The sequence below is a fragment of the Meles meles genome, chromosome 9 (genome assembly GCF_922984935.1).
Source record: "Meles meles chromosome 9, mMelMel3.1 paternal haplotype, whole genome shotgun sequence".
NCBI lineage: Eukaryota > Metazoa > Chordata > Mammalia > Carnivora > Mustelidae > Meles > Meles meles.
The window spans coordinates 104,586,782-104,596,847 of record NC_060074.1 but is presented as its reverse complement, the minus strand read 5'-3'; the positions used below and the strand labels follow the sequence as shown (position 1 = coordinate 104,596,847).

Sequence of the window (10,066 nt, the reverse complement as noted above, 5' to 3'; positions counted from 1 at the left end):
GGAAACTCCAATGTGGAGATTTCAGGAAGCCTAATCATATTTAATTTTACCTCCCACAATGAAGCTGTAAAACCAGAAAGTGCTTTAGACCCTCATAATAACCCAACAGGTTCTGATAAGTGTTCAACCAGGGTGGAAATTGTGGCTATAAAAGAGAACAGAGATATTTAGAGATATTAAATAAATAGAAACAAGATGACCTGATTGTTTCTTATACGATCCAGGTGGGATCTAGTTTTCTGGCTTGGCCAAGCGGCTGGATGGCCAATCGCCAGGATCTGGAGCACAAGATAAAAGAGAGTAGGATTAAAAGACATAATGATGAGGCCAACTTAGAAGAAACTGAATTCGAGGTGCTTGTGTGATTCTAGGTAAAACTGTCCAAAAGTCAGTCAAACTTCTAAGTCTGCACCTCATGACTTCAGCCGTCATGGAAGCTAGATATTGGAGATAGTAGTGCATGTCCTCAGGACAGTATCTGACGAAAGAAGAGAAGGAAAAGAAAGAATTCTGGGGAGCGAGCCCCAATATTTGGAAATAGATCCCATAGTAGACAGTCAGGGTGGGGACAGAGTAGGGTCTCGGGCCTCACGGGAGGAGAGCTTATCAAGACTGTCAGAAGGTTTCACCGTGCTGTGTGTCATGGAGCTGGGTAAACCATGGGTGGGAAAGTGTGCTGGGAACTGGGGGTTGAATATTCATTCATGACCTTTGCTAGATAGTTGTAAGGAAGAGGTAGGAGTGGAAGGCAGACAACAATGAGTTGAAGAGGGAGTGGGAAGTAGAGACAGAGTGAAGATAGGTCACAAGGAGTTTAGCTGATTACGGAAAGTGAAAGAAATAGGGGCCGTGGTGCACGGAAGCTTTCGTTAGAACACGGTACTAACAATACTATGTCGTGAGATTCAAGTCTCCGTAAGAGTCCCTTAATACTCTCATAACGCTAACCCAAGGCTGCCATTTGGTACATGAGTGGTCCTTGCTTCACTAGCTCCCCAGTGATGCTGGAGCATCCAGAAATGTTGTGATAGCTCCCCTGATTGCATACTCAACAGCCATTTTCCCCTTCTTCTTGCTGACAGAACCCAGTTTTATGGTGTGGCAATTTTCCCAGCCTCATAGTATAAGTTGTGATTATTCTAAGACAATTAATGCAATGCTGCTTCCCTTGCCAGTAACTGATCTGGGGGGGGTGGGGGGGGGGGAGTTTGTGTGACCCTGTCCTAGCCAAAAGATGATGGAGGAAATTTGCTGAAGGCGTCTAGAAAATGGTTCCTTCTCTCCCCTAACCCCACTAAAGCAGAGAGGAAAATGGGAAGAAAGCCATTTTTCCACCCTCCCCCTTCCATTCCATTTAAGACATCAAAACAATTGTAAGGAAGTCTAACAAAGTTCTGATGTTTCCAACAAGGATTGCTTTGATGCATCCTTAGAAAATTCAAACTGACAATTAGTTTAAAAAGTGGTGCTTAAATATTCATGCTTTGCAAATCTCCTAAGTAGACTTTCAGTTGACTTATTTGACAATCTAACACTGACCTTGAGCATTATTATTTGACTTATATGAGCCTCAGTTTCCTCACTGGTATCCTAGAGGTGGGACTAGCCACTAGATGAGCGTGTGGTAAGAGCAAAAACACCATGTGTAAAATGCATAGGGTGAAAGAGATAGTGTCCAGCTCTTATTTTCATGTGGGTTCTTTACACACACCCTTACCTCCCACTCCTACACCCTCACTGGAAGAGACAAGGAATGGCCAGAGCCATTACTGAGAGTCAGCCCCCTCCCCGTGATTCCCTAAGAGAAGCAGATTCATCTTCATGGCTCCAGGTCAACTCATTGGCTGTCAGCTCTATGGTTTTCTTCCAGCTCAACCATAGCCTGCTGACTTGGGCATATCCCCCTGCAGCCTGCCTGCCTGACCCCGTAGTTCAGACCTTCCTGGACTGCTAGCCTGTTGAGCCCACAGACATATTGCCTAGGCTTTGCACTCACTCCTGCACCAGGCCTGTGGTAACCGAGTTGCCCCAACCCTTGCCGGTCTAGTCACAGCTTCTGGCCCTGCCCACTGCCAAGTCAGCCAAATTTTCTGAACATCACAGCGGGTTCCAAAGACCCAGTCACACTTTCTGACCAATAAACCACAAAACCAATCAACCAGTCAATCAATCAATTCTGTGGCCAGGAGGTAACATGGACCAAATCCATACCTTTAGATACCTAGATTCCCCTTGAGGGGCGAGGATGGGTGTCTCTGCTTTCTGTCTTTCATCCTCAGCTTAGAAAGAGTGCTGAGTAATGAGGAGAATGTACTTTGGACTAAGACAGGGATGTAAATCAGCATTAGCACTTGATAGCAATTGTATTTTTTTATTCTTGTAGAAGATTTTATTTATGTATTTGAGAGAGAGAGCATGAGTTGGGGGGAGTGGAGAGGCAGAGGCAGAAGGAGAAGCATACCCCTTGCTGAGCAGGGAGCTAAATGTGGGGCTCAATCCCAGAATCCTGAGATCATGACCTGAGCTGAACACAGATGCTTAACCAACTGAGCCACCCAGACGCCACTTAAAAACAATTTTAATTTGAGCAAGCTACTTAACTTCTGTAACTATAACAATAATAGCAGTACTTGATATTTATTGGTTACTTATTTCTCTTTGGCCAGAGATGATTTGCAATGTATTCTCTCCATCCTCTCAGGGGGATTTTCTTATTCTTCCCATTTTACAGCTGAGGAGCTCAGAACATAGAGAGTTAAGTAACTCCAAAGTAACTTAGTAACAAAGTAACAAAGAGTTAAGTAACGCCAAAAGTTACAGCTGGTAGGTGGAGAAGCTAGATCTTCTTGATTTGGAGTCTAGACTCTAGGACACAGCTCCCTTATCTGGGAAATGAGCACTATAACAACCCCAAAGAGCTGATCAAGAATAGGGGCGCCTGGGTGGCTCAGAGGGTTAAAGCCTCTGCCTTCGGCTCAGGTCATGATCCCAGGGTCCTGGGATCGAGCCCCACATCAGGCTCTCTGCTCCACGGGGAGCCTGCTTTCTCTTCTCTCTCTGCCTGCTTGTAATCTCTGTCTGTCAAATAAATAAATAAATAAAAATATTAAAAAAAAAAAAGAATAAGTGACAGTGACATAACTTCTAGAAGGCACTTAATAGACACCCAACCATGCTACTTCCCTTCTACCATCGTCCCTTCTAAAGGAGTCAACAGAGACCATCAGGACAGTGGACTTTCAGCAAAGATTTGTCCCCAAGGCAGATATTCTCAGAGAGGATCTGACTGGTGATGAGGAATCACTATTGTCCTTTGGGGGAGCTCTTCATCAGCCCTTTTGAAAAAGTTCTGGCAGATGTCAATCCCTTTTCAACTCAGTACATGGGACACACAGAAGCATAGGCTGTTTTTACATTCCAACACTTCTGACAGCAAATGTGTGGGTTTCCCCTCCCAACAGCTCCCTATTATCCACCTCTCCGGATACCAAGTGGGTACCTCACAGGTTAAATCAGTTCTGAGCCTGACAACCTAGAGTGAGTGTCAGACCCCACAGGTTAAAGGCTCAGTCCCACAAGACCACCCTGGCTTCAGAGGCCAATTACAAGTCACCAGCCTCCTGTAGTTCTGACTGACTGGCCACAAGTAGAGGCTCCCATGCCTCCATTTGTGGGTTTCATCATCCGCTAGAAGAGCTCACAGAACATAGGAAAAACAGTTCACTTACTAGGAATGACTTACAAGACAGCTACAACTCAGGGACAGCCAAATGGAAGAGATGCATTTTATAAGAGGGGCTTGGGGCTTCCACGCCTTCTCTGGATGGGCCATCTTCCCAGCACCTCAGTGTTTTCACCAACCAAGAAACTCTCTGAGCCTTGTAGTTCACGGGCTTTTATGAAAGTTTCATTATGTAGACATGGGTGATTAAATCTTTGGCCAGAGATGATCAACTTAATCTCCAGCTCTCTCCCCACCCTGGAGGTTCAGCTGACAAAAGTTCCAAGCTCTCCAGTCCAAGACTCCAGTAGGAGTCCCTCAGCCAACAGTCATCTCATCAGTATACCAAAGACACTCTTCACACTCTGGAGATTCCAGGGGTTTCAGAAGCTCTTTGCGACAGGAACCAGGGACAAAGACCAAATATATATTCCTTATTCTATCACAACATCACACAGAAACACTGCTGTTGAACCTGATGTCTGCCAGAAACACACTTACTCTTAGAGGCCTACCCGTATTAGCGGGAACAGGACACAGGGCTGTGGAAAGGAGGGGAATTTAGATACAAATCTTGTGGGAAGTTCCTCAGAGTTGACTCGAGTCTATAATTTAGAACCACATATAAAAATTACTTTTTTGAAAAAGCCTCAAAATTACTTCAGTGAAATTTCTTTCTTTCCATAGTATGAGAGCAAAGTACTCACAGACCCGCCCACACTCCGTTTTCCTTTACTTTCTCTTACAGTCACTCAGGAGTTTGTTCCCCTCCCTGCTCATTCATGTCTTTCCCGGCACCGTTAAGAATAGTATAATTTGGGGGGGTGGGAGGTGGAGGAACCAGGTGGTGGGTAATAGGGAGGGCACGTACTGCATGGAGCACTGGGTGTGATGCCAAAACAATGAATACTGTTACGCTGTAAATAAACAAATAAATGAATAAAAAAAAAAGAATAGTATAATTTGGAGTTGGATTTTTTTTCCCCTTTCTCTTTTCGTCTGTGTAAATTGTCTGTGGACGTATTTCATTCCAGATGTTTTCCCCCAACCTGCCTTTCATAAAAAACCCAGAATTATTTTTAAATGTAATTTTGGGGCTGCCAAATAAAACAAATATCCTAATTGCCTGTGGGTTCCTGAGTTACAAGTCTGTGCCTGGAGATGGGGAGAACAGAACATGGGGGCCAACAGGACAAAAATGGGGCCTCTGATGCTCACCCTGTGGGCTGGCCTATATCTTTGCCTTCTCTCTTTTCCACTTCTTGGGCTCTGTCATGGACTGAATGTTTGTGCCCCTTCCCCATTTCATTTGTTGAAGACCTACTAAGTACCCCTGTGACTTTGTTGGAGATAGAGCCTCTATGGAGGTAATAAAGGCAAAATTAGGTTATAAGAATGGAGCCCTGGGGTGCCTGGGTGGCTCAGTGGGTTAAAGCCTCTGCCTTCGGCTCAGGTCATGATCCCAGGGTCCTGGGATCAAGCCCCGCATCTGGCTCTTTGCTCAGCAGGGAGCCTGCTTCCTCCTCCTCTCTCTGCCTGCCTCTCTGCCTACATGTGATCTCTCTCTGTCAAATAAATAAAAATCTTAAAAAAAAAAAAAGAATGGAGCCCTGATCCCATAGGATTAGAGAGATATGGATAAGGAGAGACACCAGAGAGCTCACCCTCTCTTTCTCCATACACACTCAGAGGAAAGGCCAGGTGGGGGCAGAGTGGTCATCACAAGTCAGAAAGGGAGCTTTCTCAGGAATGGAACCCAGCTAGACCTTGATCTGGGACTTCCAGCCTCCAGAACTGGGAGAAAATAAATTTGATCAGCCACACAATCTGTGGTATTTTGTTATGGCAGCCTGAGCTGACTGAGACAGGTCAGTGCTCTCCGGCTGGCCCCCATGGACCTTCACGGAGTTACTCACTTCTGTTCCATGAAATACACCACATAGTCTTCTGCTGAATTTCATCTGTAACCCTTGTCCCCAGGAGCTAATCTTAGAGAGTGATTCATATTAAGATAACACCAAATCACCACCTTTCCCAGGTAATACATTATCTGGGACCCTTAATGCCTCAACCCAATGGTTCTCAACTCCAGCTGCACTTGGAATTGTACGAACAACTTATTAAATACCAATTTGTAAGCCCCACTCACTCCAGATCTGTGGGTAATAGCTAGGAAACTGGATTTTTTTTTAAAGATTTTTTTTTTTTTATTTATTTGACAGACAGAGATCACAAGTAGGCACATAGGCAGGCAGAGAGAGTGAGAGGGAAGCAGGCTCCTTGCTGAGCAGAGAGCCCGATGCGGGACTCGATCCCAGGACCCTGAGATCATGACCTAAGCCGAAGGCAGCGGCTTAAACCACTGAGCCACCCAGGCGCCCCTGGATTTTTTTTAATTTCATTTTTTATTATAAAGGTATCACATGCTCATAATTTTTGTTATAATTTTGTCAATATCACAGACATGTTTTAAGGAAAAAGTAAAAAATTTCCCTCGTCATACCAGTCCCATTCCTCGGGAAGCAAACACAATTAACTGTTTTCCATATCTCTTTTTGCAAGTTATCTCTGTGTGCTTTGCTAAATCATACACATTTATTTTTTACAAAAATTTTTTACAAGATTTTCACACTTTTTACAAAAATGTGATCAAATTGTCACACTTGCTAATTTCATTTCCAATCGATCTTGGAGAACTTTCACATCACTACAAAAGAAATAACTTCATTCTTCCTAAGATTTTCACCACATTTTTTTACAAGATCTTATTTATTTATGTGAGAGAGAGAGAGAGAACGAAAGAGCATGAGCCGGGAATGGGGATGGTGGCGGGGGGGGGGGAGGCGGAGTGAAAGGGGTAGAGGGAGCTGGAGAAGCAGGCTCTTTCCAGGACCCTGGGATCATGACCTGAGCCAAAAGCAGATGCCTAACTGACCGAGCCACCCAGGTGTCCCAGATTTTCATCACATTGTCCATGTGGACAGGCTCACCCCTCAGTGGAGGGTCTCAGGTGGTTGCGGAGGGCCTGGGTCAGTGGGCGAGCTGGGTCAGTGCTGCCAGGGACATTCTCTAACTTCAAGATCCTCTTAAAGAAATATATCATTTGGAAGGGAAGCTTTTCCTCAAATCGTACTGTGAATGGCTGCCTGCTTGTGTGAGAATGCCTCTGTAGAGATCTTAGGTTTTTTAAAATGTTTTAATTTTTAAAAATTACTCTCTACACCGAACGTGGGTCTTGAACTCATGACCCCAAGATCAAGAGTAGCGCGCTCTACTGACTGAGCCAGGCAGGCTCCCAAAGACCTTGGGTTTTCTGTTACATTTCTTAAGCACCTTTCTTCCTTAGAAACTAAGGAATATTTAGACAGTCTAAATGATTGTCTAAAAGGTAACACTATAGCACCAAGACAGCACCAGGGCATAGTACTTCTCCCAGGTAATATATTCAAGAAAGCCTGTGTAAATTGGAGGAAAAGATGTATGGTTGAACCTGAACAACACAGGTTGTAACAGTGTGGGTCCACTTCTTTTTTTAAAAAATAAGGACTCTGTTTATTTACAGAGCATGCAAGCAGGGGGAGGGGCAGTGGGAGAGATGGAGAGAGAGAGAGAATCCCAAGCCAACTCCACACTGAGCGCAGAGCCTGATGTGGGGCTCGATCCTAGAACTCTGGGATCATAACCTGAGCTGAAATCATCAGTTGGACGCTTAACCAACTGAGCTACCCAGGTGACCCTACGTGGGTCCAATTCTGTGTGATTTTTTTTGGGGGGGGGGGGATATGGTAAGACTACTGTAAATGCACTTTCTGCTCCTTAGGATTTTCTTTTTCTTTTCTTTTCTTTTTTTTTTTTAAGATTTTATTTATTTATTTATTTGACAGAGAGAGATCACAAGTGGACAGAGAGGCAGGCAGAGAGAGAGGGAAAGCAGGCTCCCTGCTGAGCAGAGAGCCCAATGCGGGACTCCATCCCAGGACCCTGAGATCATGACCTGAGCCGAAGGCAGAGGCTTAACCCACTGAGCCACCCAGGTGCCCTGCTCCTTAGGATTTTCTTAACAACATTTTCTTTTTGCTGGCTTACTGTATTGTAAGAATGCAGTGTAGAGTACGTAGAACACATGAAATATGTGTTAATTGCCTATTTATGTTACCGGTACGGCTTCCGGTAACATAAACATCTTCCCCTTCAGCTTGCTTTCCAATAGTAGGCTATTCATAGTTAAGTTTGGAGGGAGTTAAAAGTTATACAGGGATTTGGGGGGTTGGCACCCCTAACCCCCACGTTGTTCAAAGGTCAGCTATACTTCAGAAAACTTCGGCTACTCCATGGCTCTCTGCAATGCTTTGTTCACTTGAGTATGGGCCTCAGGACAGAGTAGCAGACTCTGGGAGGGGAGGTTTACCTGGATGATTCCTCTGTAGAAACAGAGGAAAGAGTGGGTGCATCTCAGGGGGAGCATCTTGAGAATGAACCTGTGACTTCACAGAGACAAAAAGACTAGAGGAAGTGTGTGATTTCATTTCTTAGACAATTAAACTAATACTGTAGTTCCCCAGTGGATAAGGAGGATCACCCTCCGGATTTTTGGACTCTTCCATCCTTCTTTCACTTGGAAGAGAAAAGATCCCTCTAGCTCTGGTTCTGTGACTATCTGTGTATGTGATAATAAAGAAGTATTTTAACCTACCTGGGTTCTGGTTTCCTTGTCTATGAAATGAGGTGAGAAAGTTAGATGATTTATTATTATTGGTTTTTTTTAAGATTTTATTTATTTATTTGACAGACAGAGATCATAACCAGGCAGAGAGGCAGGCAGAGAGAGAGAGAGAGGGAAGCAGTCTCCCTGCTGAGCATAGAGCCCGATGCGGGGCTCGATCCCAGGACCCTGGGATCATGACCTGAGCCGAAGGCAGAGGCTCTAACCCACTGAGCCACCCAGGCGCCCCATATTATTATTGTTTTTTAAGTAAGCTCCACACCCAGCGTGGAGCCCACCACAGGGCTTGAACTCACGACCCTGAGATCAAGACCTTAGCTGAGATCAAGAGACAGAAGCTTGACCAACTGAGTCACCTGGGTGCCCCCCAAAGTTAGGTGATTTTAAACTCCTTTCTGGCTTTAGAATTCTGGGTTCCGAGATTATGGCCATACCCAGACCATATAGGAATTTTTTAAAAATTGCAACTGAATGCAATTATTTGAGAAACAGGTGGTGGAATCACATTACCCAGATGGTGCTCCCTAGTTACACTGTTGTTTTCCTGATTTGCACTTCTACTTTCAAAACCTTTCTGTAAGTGTGGAGACTTAGAGCATTTGACCTTGATGGGGCCAGCTTGCTTTCTTCCAGAATTTCCCCCACCCTGTCACTTATTGGCTGAGGATTTTGTCCACTCTGATGCCTTGTAGCACTAATTATGTCTTCTGTGTATATAAGCTTTCACTGTGCACTGTGAATGGTAATGTTGGAAAGCACATGGGCGTTTCTGGAAAGAGATACCTGGGTTTGAATTCCACTTGTAGCAGCCAGGGATTGGTTTGCAAATAGAAACTGTTTCTGCTTAACTTAAGCAGAAATTTATATGAGGAACAGTGGGTAATTCACAGAATTACTGGGTGGTGGGAGGCCCCAGCTGGGGCAGGACCCAAAGAAAGAAATGAGGCACAGTGGAGAGGCTGCCTGGGGAGACACCCCAGTCTGATGGTGGGGGGGGGGTGCTTTTGTCTCTGCATTTCAGGGCCACATCAAATAATCTTGAACTTACCTATGCCTTGGCTTGTCTTCCTCAAGAGTTAAAGTTCTGAACAACCGGATAATGGAAAAAGGGAACATCTTCCCCTTCAGCTTGGTTTCCCTAGTGGCCAGTAGAATATTTCCTCCCACTTACCTTGACGTTTCTCCACACACCACCCCCGCCCCCGCAAAATCTATCCTCAGTTGGACATCCATACGCAGAAGAAAAGAACCTTAATTCTCACCTTGTATTATATACAGGTGGATTATATACAAAATTAAGTCGAGTTGGACCATCGACCTAAATATAAGTTTCAAAATGATGAAAGTTCCAGAAGAAAGCATAGAATAAGAATATCCTGATGCTAAGCAGCCAGAATGACAAAGGCTCACCATAGGGCTCTACCAACTATGGCTACCCATAGAGTGACCTGGGTAAAATGAGCAAGGGGACAATGCCCACCTCTGGGGCAGCCGTGTGGAGTCAATGGGAAATTCTGTCAGACCTCAGCCCAGGGCCCGATGCTGCGCCCTGCCCTTCTGTGTAGCTGTGTTCTCTCAGTGTGTGCTGAAGCCCAGGCATTCCTGGATTCCTGAGCAGGTCT

General features: G+C 44.9%; 1 pseudogene; it reads left to right on the top strand.

The window, feature by feature from the left end:
- The first annotated feature begins 260 nt into the window (after positions 1–260).
- Positions 261–10,066, top strand: part of LOC123950450 — a 61,118-nt pseudogene continuing 51,312 nt past the window's right edge.